Source organism: Triturus cristatus, chromosome 4_2 (genome assembly GCF_964204655.1).
Source record: "Triturus cristatus chromosome 4_2, aTriCri1.1, whole genome shotgun sequence".
NCBI classification, from domain to species: domain Eukaryota; kingdom Metazoa; phylum Chordata; class Amphibia; order Caudata; family Salamandridae; genus Triturus; species Triturus cristatus.
The window spans coordinates 352,301,905-352,314,317 of NC_140586.1; the positions used below are offsets into that span (position 1 = coordinate 352,301,905).

At 46.9% G+C, this 12,413-nt stretch overlaps 1 protein-coding gene across 1 annotated transcript in view; it reads right to left on the bottom strand.

Moving 5' to 3' along the window:
* Nucleotides 1-12,413, bottom strand: part of CACNA1E (calcium voltage-gated channel subunit alpha1 E) — a 1,399,715-nt gene that overhangs the window by 1,297,898 nt on the left and 89,404 nt on the right. The gene's annotated exons all lie outside the window — the stretch shown is intronic.

Sequence of the window (12,413 nt, forward strand, 5' to 3'; positions counted from 1 at the left end):
TCATATTAAAAAAATTATATATCTGGTGACCGCGGTGGATCCACGAACCCTCCCGAGCACGAGCTTGACTCTGATTGGCTGCCAACACCCCAAACCAGAAAGTGTTGGCAGCTATCTTGTGACTTGAAGAAAAAAACTGAAAAATGAAGAAAAGGGGGCAGGGTAGAAACACCCTGACCCCCTAGGCCTGGCCAGGGGGGTCCCACAGGGACTCCCAGGGCCGAAAAAAAGCATTTTTTAATATTTTCAGGTGTACGAATCCGGCCGGAAAAAACAAACGGAACCGCGCTCCATTTTAATAAGCCCCCGGGTGGGCCAGGTTCCGGGGACAATGTCACTCCCCTGGGCTTTATTAATTATGCGTCGGGGGCACGCGGCCCACGTAGACTTGGGGACCGCCACCTACCCGGGCTTTATGAATTATGGTTTGGGGTGCCTCGCAGGTCCCCCAAGCCAAGGGCACCACTACCTCCCTGGGGCTTTCTTCAAGTATGGGTGGGAGGGTCTCGCTGGTACCCCCAAGCCCCAGGGACCACCACCTCCCTGGAGCTTTCTTAAATTATGGGTGCTGGGCCTCGCGGGCCATCCCAAGCCCCGGGGACCGCCAACTCCCCTGGGCTTCCTTTAATTATGGGTGGAGGGGTCTTGCGGTTCCCCCAAACCTGGGGGACAGCCACCTCCCCGGGGCTATTACAAATAATACGTGTTGCGGGTTCGAGATCCCCCCACACTGCCCTGGGGACCACCACCTCCCCGTGGCACTAATTCTTTTAATATGTGGGTCCGTTGCAGACCCCCAGCCCCAGGGACCGCCACCTCCCAGGGGCTATGTTCATGTTGGGATGGGGGCCGCATGTCCCCCCATCCTGGAGCCCTCCTTGGCCCTGGGGACCGTCACCCAGCAGGGCGGGCTCCGGCAATGTCCCAGGGTGTCCAACCCCAGGACATTGTAGTTTGCAATGACAGGATGGGAGCAGAAACCTGCACTCGCTTCCATGAAGCGAAGTAGTGTCGCTTTTGGATAAGGGGAGCTGCATGCCTGCTGCTCTCCTTGTCAAAAGCAATGCTGGCTTCTGCAGGAGGCAGGGAGCTGGCTGGGACCGCGGGGGCATTAGTTCTCCCCCAAGGTCCCCAACATGAGCCCATGCCCCGGGGCCAAAAGTGGCCAAGGGAAGGGGGACAACTTGGTCCCCCTCCCGTATAAATATTTTTTTTTAGAAGAAAGAACAAGGCCATGCCCCGGGGAATGGGGTTCCCAGGGACAAAATTGACCTCGGGAGGAGGGCCCTGTTCCCGTTTTTTTATATATTAAGAGAAGGGGGGCGACACACAGCCCCCCCTTCTAACAATAACAAAAACAAACAGAAGCCGGAATCTCGTCGGAAGCCCTGCCCTCTCCCTGCACCACTGTGCAAACACACCTCCTGGCACGTTCTGGATTAGGGGATTAAGTCCCCCTGAATTCTAAGGGTCCTTAGGGGCCAACTAGCCCTCCAGGTGCCTCCAGTAAGCCCCACACAGTGGGATTGCTGAGGGGTGGTCTGAGGCCACACCCCTTTTTACATCACTCTACAAACGCACCTCTTGGTGAACTGCTGGTGGGGCGATAAGGTCCTCTTGTGTCCTGAGAACCTCAGGACTAAAGTGGACTTCATCCATCGAGCACCGGTGCACCAGGAGGTGAGTTTGCAGAGTGGTGTAAAAAGGGGGCATGACCTCGGACCACTCTCAGCAATCCGGCTGGGTGGGGTTTACTAGAGATAACAGGAGGGCTAGTTGGCCCGCATGGACCCTCAGGAGGCAAGGAGACTTCATCCCCCAACCAAGAGCGCATCAGGAGGCTCGTTTGCAGAGTGGTGGTGAAAGGGGGCGTGGCCTGTGTCCACCTCTCAGTAATCCCACTATCTGGAGCTTACTGGAGGTATCAGGTAGGCTAGTTGGCCCCAAAGGACCCCCAGCAGCGAAGGGGACTTTAATCATCACCCAAGAGCACGCCCAGGAGCGCGTTTGCAGTCTAGTGGACAAAGGGGGCATGGCCTGCTATAAGAACTTACCAATGCTGCAGTGTGGGACTTACTAGAGGTAATAGGAGTGGTACTTGGCCCCCAAGATTGTCCTTGGGGGTCACCTACCCCTCCGGTTACCTTCAGTAAGACCCACACAGTGAGATTGCTAAGAGGTCTTTGGAGGCCACGCCCCCTTTCTTCACCACTCTGCCAACACGCCTTCTGGCACATTACGGGTTGGGGGATGAAGTCCACTTCACTCCTGAGGGACTTTGGGGTCCAAGAAGCCCTCCTGGTACTTCCTGTAAGTCCTATGCAGCAGAATTACTGAGCGCTGGTCGGAAGCCCAGACCCCTTTCTGCACCACTCTGCAAATGTGACTACTACCATATAGTTAGAAATTAGCATTTAAAAAACCTTTGAAATTTATTGGAAAAAACAGAGGTTTCAGGGACGTTATAGTTAGTAATTAGCATTTAAAAAACCTTAGAAATTCACTGAAAAAAACCATAGGTTTCAGGGACGTTATAGTTAGAAATTAGCATTTAAAAAACCATAGAAATTCACTGAAAAAAACCACAGGTTTCAGGGACGTTATAGTTAGTTGACACTTGTACAAAACCAGAAAATGTGGCCGTTATAGTTAGTTGAGCTAACTATAACTCGCGCCCCGCAATGCACTGCTGAAGACGTCACATATTACATCACTCATGACATGGTCAGTGACATCACTGATGACATCACTGATGACATCTCAAATACATCACTGATGACATCACTGGTGATATCATCCAGAGACTGGGTGAATTTTTAAAGTTTAGGAATGTTATATATAGATACGCAAAGGTGTATTGAAGAATGAGTGGGTGTATGAGTGTCTGAATGGAAGATTTAGTGGGTGTGTGACTGATTGTATAAGTGAGTGATTAAACATGTCTTAGTGAGTACATGGGCGAATGACTAATCTGTGTGAATGTCCGTATCAGTCTGTCAGTTGCAGTGTAAGTCACTGCATGAGTTGGTGAGTAGCTACATGAGTGTCTATATGGGTTAATGATTGGTTGGTGTAGGTGGGTGGGGTGTGTAACTCCCCACATGGATGTGTGAGTGGGTAATTCAGTGGGTGTCTGGGTTCATGAGTGCATCTGTGAGGGGCTGTATGGGTGAGTGAGTGTGCGTATGGCTGTCTTGGTGAGTGAATGTATATCTCAGTGGTATATGTGTGAGTAACTATATATGTGAAAGGCAGTATATGTGAGTGCTGGAGTATATAACTAACTATATGAGAGTGAGTGATTGTGAGAGTGGTTGTATGAATGAGTGTGTGCATGTGTCATACATCATTCACACATGCCACCACTGCAGTCTAGAAGTTCTGAACCTCTGGACAACCCCACCGAATGTGATAAAAGGTCCCTTCCTGGCCACATTTCCTACGACAGCTAGAATAGTGTATTCTGCCCATCTTGATCATCGTGTTGTATAAAATGTAAATTATATGGAGTACTTTAAGCTGCATCAGGAGGAACCCCGCAACGGAGGCCATCTCCTGAGGGGAGATCAAGGTCTCCAGCCACTCATTGTATGCTTTACCCACCAGGTCTGAATCCCAGTGTTCTTGTAAGTGGAGGAGGGTGTCTGGTGAATTGTTGAACAGGTACTTGTATGTAAGGGAAATTGCTTTACGGCTTGTTCTCATTGAGCAATCTATCCTCAAGGGGCGATGATTTGGGGGAGGTCAGTCCCTTGGGGATAAATCAACAAGGAGCTCCAGGGGAAAAGGGAGATTGGGTCGTCCCCCACACAAGTCAGTATTACAACAAAGAGACCCAATCTACTTGGTACGGAAACTCTTTAAACACTATGTGAAAAAGGACTGAGAAGTAAACACTTAACTTCTTCTGACCAACTCCCCACCATCTGGATTTGTAAGAGGGGTCCTTAATTCACAAGATTCCGTACTTATATAAAATCTGCAAGAACCTTATCCAAATGTCGCTGTCACAGTGTTCAAAAAACCAATTTGTGAAAAAACCCTGTGAAATCACAGAGGTAAACAACCCACACCGTGTATATTAGTGAAAAAATGAAAAAATGTGTGCAAAACAAGGTAGAACCTCACGTGTGCAACACCACAGCGGGCTGACACTGGTTAGATTATCACCAGTACTGCCACGTTTCTCATCACAGGTTACTACCATGGGCAAGAACTGGACAAATGTACCAGAAAAAATTAATCAACGAAGGTGAACATATGTGAATATCACACACAGCAGTCCCAAGTTAAAATTGATAAAGAACCATGGCCACCATAATTTTATTCTTAGCTCGTGGGTCAGTTCAAAAATAAAAAGTACTGTATCTTGACAGACCAAATGCCGTCATTTGGTCTGTCATACGGGGTTTTTTCACAAATTGGTTTTTTGAACACTGTGACAGCTACATTCGGATAAGGTTCTTGCAGATTTTATATAAGTACGGAATCTTGTGAATTAGGGACCCCTCTTACAAATCCAGATGGTGGGGAGTTGGTCAGAAGAAGTTAAGTTTATACTTCTCAGTCCTTTTTCACATAGTGTGTAAAGAGTTTCCGTACCAAGTAGATTGGGTCTCTTTGTTGTAATACAGTCCCTTGGGGAATCCCTGCCTGGAGTGCATGATATATCTGTAGATATCAGAAGGTTACCGAGGTGGTTAGTTAATAGTCTCTCTGCAAGTCAGAGAAAGGGCTCAGTCCACCCTGAGCCCAAAGGTCTCCCACTTTAGAGAGACCAATTAGATCCCATTTGTCAAAACCGGATCGAGTTCCCAGAGTGCCCAACCTTTTGGTGTCCCACAGTGGTGCGGCCTGAGTGATTTTGTCTCCCCTGTCCAGCTTCCTGAGTGCCGGGTGCCATATGTGGACCAGGAGGGCTGAGGGCCCCACAGAGGGCATGTGTCTAGGGACAATGTAGAGGGCTTAGAGATAACCTCCCGGGTGTAGAGCAAGGTAGTCCATACAGAACACTGGCTATTTTTTGGTTTGGTGCACCCATTGGTTATTGACCGCTAGTTGTGCCACCCACTAGTATTTCTGAATGTCTGGAGCGGCAATCCCCCCTTCATATCAGGAATGCGTCAATTTGGTTAGAGCTGTTCAGGCTAGCCTCCTGTCCCAAAGCGGCATATTTACCTCGCCCTCTGTGGCCTTAAAATAGGCTGCAGGGACTGAGTATGGCGTGTTCTGTAGCACGTATATGAAATGTGGCAAGGCCATCATTTTGATCTATGCCTCTCTCCCGAGCAATGTGAGTGGCAAGGACTGCTAGCGCTGTACATCGATTTCGAGTCTCATCAAAGGAGCTTGGAGATTTCTGGCACAGAATAGGTCAGGGTCAGTCTTGATGTAGATGCCAAGATATCTGAACCCGTCTGTCGCTATTTGGGCCACACACTAGAAGATCAGGTTTCTGACCATGCAAGACATATATGACGGATTTGGACCAGATGATCGTGTAACCTCAATATCTGTCCAACTTCATGAAGATGTTTAGCAGTCTTGGAATGGCAAATTACTGGTCTGCGTTGTACAGCAGAGTATCATCGGCTTGAAGAGATATCCTTTCCATCCACTGTGCTGACCATGTCGAAGGCCATGCGGGCGTCTAGGGAGAGGACCACAGCGTCCTTCTGGACTCTACCAACTCTACTGAGCACTCCATGGAGTTACCTCAAGTTGAGGGCTGTGTTGAGGACCGGCATAAAGCCGGATTGATCAGATTGTACCAGTTTAAAGATAATTTGAATAAGTTGGGAAGCAAAAAGCTTGCTAGGATCTTGGCCTCAGCGTTCAGGAGCGATATAGGCCTATATGAGGCACAATTATCTGGCACCTCCTTATGGATGACCACTATGGAGGCCAGACATTGGTCACTGGGAAGCATGCTTCTTTGCCTATTCTCCCTGTCCATCGGCAACAGATACGGCGCTGTTGTGGCCACCTACTTAACATATTTAAAATAAATAACATATAATTAAAATAAATCAGTATTACATAAAGTACATGATAAATATCAATTATATATTTAAATAAAATGTAATTAATAATTCTTAATTATTTATTAATTTATTACTTAATTACCTTCCTACCCTATTCCCTACAAAATCTATAACCAGATACAACACTATAAATAACTATTAAAAATGTATCAAAAAATCTAAATCATTTAAAATTGCAAGCTATATTTAAAAACAATTAATACCATTTATATAAACAATAGTAACACATAAAATTGATATATAAATTAAACCATATTGAAATAATGAAAAAACTATTTTTTTAACAACTATATTGAGGAAAACGCTATTAAAAATATCTATATTATTTACAATGCTATTACTGACAAAATGATATTCTTATCAATGATATTTGTGCATCCTGATATTTGTGAGTCACTAAATTTTATTCACGATATTTCTGTCTTCCAATATTTTTTTTAATATATTTTGTCCAAACACGCATGCTAATATATGTTATCACCAATTGTACAGAAACAGAAATGACAGGGAGCAGCCTCCTCCCTCCCAGTGTATTCCTGAGTTGTAGGGGGGTTGTCATAACTTAGCCTGGGAATGTCACTAGTGTATGTGACCCTCCTCACTTCGGTATAAAGGATTTCTTTGTTTTCATTCCTCTGTGTCCTTCCCCCCATAACCATGTCTTGCAAGAGTTGTTTTTGATGCTGTTAGCTTTGGAGCGTAGATCAACATCCAGCTAAAACCAGATTCTAATGTGCAAACTCAGGGAAAGGTATCCAAATGTGCTTCTTTCTGTGGTATGTATTTATGTGATATTCATATAGCGCTAACACTGGGGCAGGAAAGTGAGCAGCCATACAGGGTCATGGGCAATGATACATTCAAGGCGTCACAAGAGAGGTAGCTCAATTCTGAGACGGTAGGAGGACAGTTGCTACACCGTATTGTAGTGTGCTTAAAGAAGTTAGGGGCAAATTATCAAGAAACGGCGTTAAAATTATCGCCGCTTTAGCCCTCGAGCATTCCCATAGAAGCCCATGTTCTGGTGTCAACATGGCCTTCTATGGGAATTCTCGAGGGCATATTATCAAGTCCATTATCGCCGCTTTAGCGGCGGTTTTCTGCCGCCAAAGCGGCGATAATTTTAACGCCGTGCTTGATAATATTCCCCTTATCTCTTTCCTAAATTGGAGAAAGGTTGGGCGGTCCTGGTGGGGAAGGAAACATTGTTCCAGATCCTGAGTGCAGGCTGGCCACCCAATCTCTGAAAGAAAAAGGTATCTGAGAAGAAATGGGTCATTATGCGGCTTCCTCAAGACCAGAGCCAGATGAACTAACAGTTCACGCAATGCAGGCCAGCATGGCACATTTCTGCACTGTGCTGCGTGAACGGTAAGTGGGAGGAAGCTGTGCTATGCCATATTTACAAAGAAATAGTGCTATTCTGAGTCTCTCTGCACTGACACGCTTGTGGCTGTCTTGTGCCAATGAAGACATCCTTACGACACGGTGCCTGGATTGTGGGCTGGATAGCTTTTGTCTTTTGTGCAGGAAGGGTTACCTTCCTGCACAGAAACTATACTTTGAGGCATATTCCTCTGTGCATGTGTGCTGCCAACATTGCGAGAGGAAGTAACGTGTCGAAATAAAGATACTTATCCTCACTACACAGCTTTGGTTAGGTGCACAATGTTGGTGCAAACCCAGGTTTACAGACTTTTGTAAATCCAGGTTTATGTCAAAAAGCAAGGTCGATGCACATGACTGCCCATGTTCCACCCATGTAACGTCTCTCTGATGCAAAATAACGTAAGACGGCGCTATCAACTGCATTGTGTTACCTATTTTTTTTTTTTAACAAAGTCACGCAAATTAAGCTTTGCATGGCTTTGTAAGTCTCGAAAAACATTTTGCCTAGTGGCTGTGCCAAAGCAGTGTTGCACCCATGACACAACATTTTAGTAAAGCTGAACCCAAGTATGTACTGGACCCACTACTCCAGTGCACCAGGAAACATTCACATTTGAATTAAGGCTGTGGGACCTCTAGAGACTACATTTGACCCTTCTCCCTCAAGCCAAGACTACATTGAAATAAAGTTCTGCCTGGGAGATGTGTCTGCCTATCTGCTCTCCTCCATCCTGAAGAGTGGCAAAAAGTATCAGAAGCAGCCACAGCATGAAGACACAGTGTTGGGCCATTTCTCATCAGACAGTTTTGAGGGACAAGCTTCGAAGAAGAAACAGATCTAGTTGTCCCAGGAGCACCTCGATGATGAGGTATACAATCCTGGCAGCAGCCCTAGAGGCAGGGCTTTAAGTGGGCAGGGTCCTGCCGGTGCTCAGCACCAGCAGCTCTAAAAAGCAGGTGCTGAGGCAAATACCTATGGGGCTCTTCATGTTTGCCCTCACCCTCAGAGTGAAAAACAAATCTTAACTCTGCAGCAATACTGCCCTTCACTGCCTTTGAGGTAACGTCAAAGAGACTCGTTATAGTTCTTTCACAGTTTCATCAGTTCAGAATTAAAGCATTTTTAATAATTTATACAACAAAGCCATAGTTGTTAGTTATTTATCTTATGCAACAAACAACCATTGACAAAGTCAATAGTCCTGGCTTGTTGTATGTGTAATGTTACATGTTGTATTATATATCTGGATGCAACGACAGAAGCAGCAAAATACCAGTCGGGCGGCACACTATGCTAAGCACAGATTTTCAGTTTATGCGTTTTGAAAGCCATGACCTTAATTACATCTGCCACGCCCCTTTGAGAGACACCCACCCCCAGTTTATTCATCCCACTTACAGCCCTTCCTAGAGGAATGAACCTGTGTGATGGGATTACTCCACTGCAGGATGAAAAGATTGAGCTCCCTCGAGAGTTACTTACTCTGGGCGCAACCACCTACCCTACCTTTGTCTATTGCTGCTAGACCCTGAGGTCTTGGTGGGCTGTGAGTCTGTCTAGAGACACCTGGGACTCATAGCAATGCCCATTAGGACATTAAAGATCCCATATCTAACCAAAAGACAATAGGCAAAACAGAGGTGAAATAATATTTTGACTTCAACTGATGTTTTCCAGAAGAGCAGATACCTCGAGCAATAGGCTCCTGTGACTACTGTATTTCCTGGGCACTGCTACTGGCGCATTTTGTGTTATAGTTCTGAGAACGTTCAATGCCTTTGGGTATAATGACAACCAGTTTTGAAAGGGTGGCCCTTTTCATGTGAAATGTGCAAAAAAGCCCCAGACACCGCCATTACTTTGATGTTCCAAATTGGCAAACCTCACTGGGTGTGTTGGCTCAAATCCTGAGCAAAGAGAAACATGCTGATCTAGCAGGGCCTGTACCAGACTATCATGACATACTCTCCTGGCACTTCGCTAGACTTTGGGCCTCCTTTAGGCCTTAGTGGATATCCCACTTCTGCATCGGGGGAGAGGGTTGGAGTTCATGACATCTGCCAGCCTAGCATCCACTGGTGACATACTGCGTGTTTAGACTTCCCAGCATGCCTGGCACTGATCTCTAAGGGTTGAAGTTTATCGAGTGGGCCCCATGTTTGAAACGCCTGCTCAGCAAATTTTCTTCTTCAAAGAAACAAACTTGTGAGTCTATCTTCTCTGAACAAAAAGGTAATGGGCCGACGCAAAGGGAACTTTTTCTCTGTACATGGGGCCATTTAACATTTTCCATGCCCCTATCAGCAATGGTGGACACTGGCAGGGAAAATGAGTGACGATAGTCCTATCCTAAATATGTCGAGAAGACTTTCGACGTGACCTGGAGGTTTTGTGGTGGACAGACCACTGGGTCGTGAATTAGAGCCAGCAGATGTTCCGTCGACAGTGATCCAGCATTTTCCCCTACTCTAAATTGAGCGGGGTAACCGGAGGCTTGGGAGAGAAGGAGTATCCATGCATTCCTCTTGCACTTGCAGTCCCTTTGTATCATTCCATTAACAGTGACCCCAGTACATTGCGTAGTAATAACCTCAAAGATCTAGACCTTAATAGGGTTTATGAAATGGTCCCAATATCCTTGTATTGGAATATTCTGTGGTGTTTGGGGTCCTATGCCCTTCGGGCTTTCACCATTCTTTCCTGTTTCGCGATCCATATATCTAGTCACATAATAAAGCACCTATTAACACAGAAACACCTCAGGTTTGACAATCACCTTTATTAGATGTGATAACTAGGGGTGGGCAGAGCCTGAGGACTTTCACTCCTTTCAATTCCACGGAGTTACATAAAAACTCAGCGAGATTCCGTGGGGTTCCGCGAGTGGGCGAAATTCGTCATGTTGTGCTGCTCGCACTGATTCTTGGTGCCAGGAGCTTGTTCTGCTGTAAAATCAGCACAAACAGAACCAAGTGGTGCTTCTTTCTGCTGCTTGAGTACATTTTCTACTCTACAGCAGCAATCTCAACACGAACGGTCGTGACCTGCCGTGACCGCCCGCGTTGAGAAATCTGTCCGGAAAGCATTCTAGCACACATAAGTCGCGCTAGAGGGGACGCAAATTCTTGCTCTCCAATTTAACGTTGGCGAGAAACGCGTGAGAAAAAAACTCCACCAAACGGCGGTTGAAGGAGTTTTGACAGAACTCCGCATTGCAAGCAGAGCACGGAGTGGGCAAAACTCTGCGAACTTTGCTGATGGAGCGGAAGTATTCCCACCCCTGGTGATAACTATTGTTTCAAAGCATAAACACATGCTATTTGTGTTTGTATCCTTTGATGCCCTCCAACCCTGCTGCACCACAGGCTGATAGACACCCCATTGTGAATGTGAGGCAGATATATGTGTGGGCACGCACCGAGGGGAGAGGTGCCTGGACTAATTGTGTCATCTCCCTCATTAGCTGGGTACGCCGTAAAGTGACGCTGGCCAGTGCCCAGCTCTGCTCCCATCCTCCCCCTCTCTTTCGTCCTCTCTGCTCACAGCCTGCGGGCTGCCATTCCAGGCCCGAGGCCAATCCTGATCCGTAACCGGATTATTCCCAGGATGCTCCATGCAGGGCCCGGATGTTAGTCACCTGCCAGATGCCGGGATATAAGCAGATGTACGGAGGGCAGCTGCACACGGCGTGAGAGCGAGGAACTTATCACCCTGCTTGAAGCAACATAAATGCTTGTACCAGCCTTGGGAAGGTTCAAGAAAAAACAGGCATCTTTACAGCAGCACGGGTCACACATACGAGAACTACTCTTAGAGAATGCATGAACACCAGCCGACCTCAAGGGCAGGGGCAGTGCAGACCCAAACTGAATACTACCTGACATCCATGGCAATCAAGTAAACACTGACTGAGTACCACCCAACCTCCAGGACAAAGTCAAACAAACTAAATACACCGCACATCAACGACACTGCAGGCAGAGACAGAATCTATCTGACCTTAAGAGGAATGGCAGTGCAGACTTCTTCAATCACAAAACCACCTTTCAAGGGATACAAGGGAACAGACGGAATACCACGTAGCTGTACGTCATGCAATCATACACTGAACGTGGCCTACATCTAGAGCAGTGCAGGAGCAAACTGCACACCACTCAACCTCCTGTGTAATGAAATGCAAGCACAGATTTAATACCGCCTAACTCCGGTACACTGCAGGCGCTCACTCAGGGCTACCCTACACCGGGATCGTGAAAAGGGTACGCTGAAAATCACAGAGAACACTGTAGGTACACATTGAACCCCGCCAGCACACCTGACCAATGCATGCCGACCACCCAACCCCAGGACAATGCGAGTATAGATTTAATACAGTCTAACTCTGGTACACTGCACGCGCACACAGTGCTACCCTACACCGGGATCGTGAAAAGGGTACACTGAAAATCACAGAGAGCACTGTAGGTACACATTGAACCCCGCCAGCACACCTGAACAATGCCTGCTGACCACCCAACCCCAGGATAATGCGAGCATAGATTTAATACAGTCTAACTCTGGTACACTGCACGCGCACACTCAGTGCTACCCTACACCGGGATCGTGAAAGGGGTACACTGAAAATCACAGAGAGCACTGTAGGTACACATTGAACCCTGCCAGCACACCTGACCAATGCATGCCGACCACCCAACCCCAGGACAATGCGAGTATAGATTTAATACAGTCTAACTCTGGTACACTGCACGCGCACACAGTGCTACCCTACACCGGGATCACAAAAGGGGTACACTGAAAATCACAGAGAGCACTGTACGTTCACACTGAACTGCCCCAGCACACCTGACCAATGCATGCCGACCACCCAACTCCAGGACAATGCGAGCATAGATTGAATACAGTCTAACTCTGGTACACTGCATGTGCACACAGTGCTACCCTACTCTGGGATCGTGAAAGGGGTACGCTGAAAATCACAG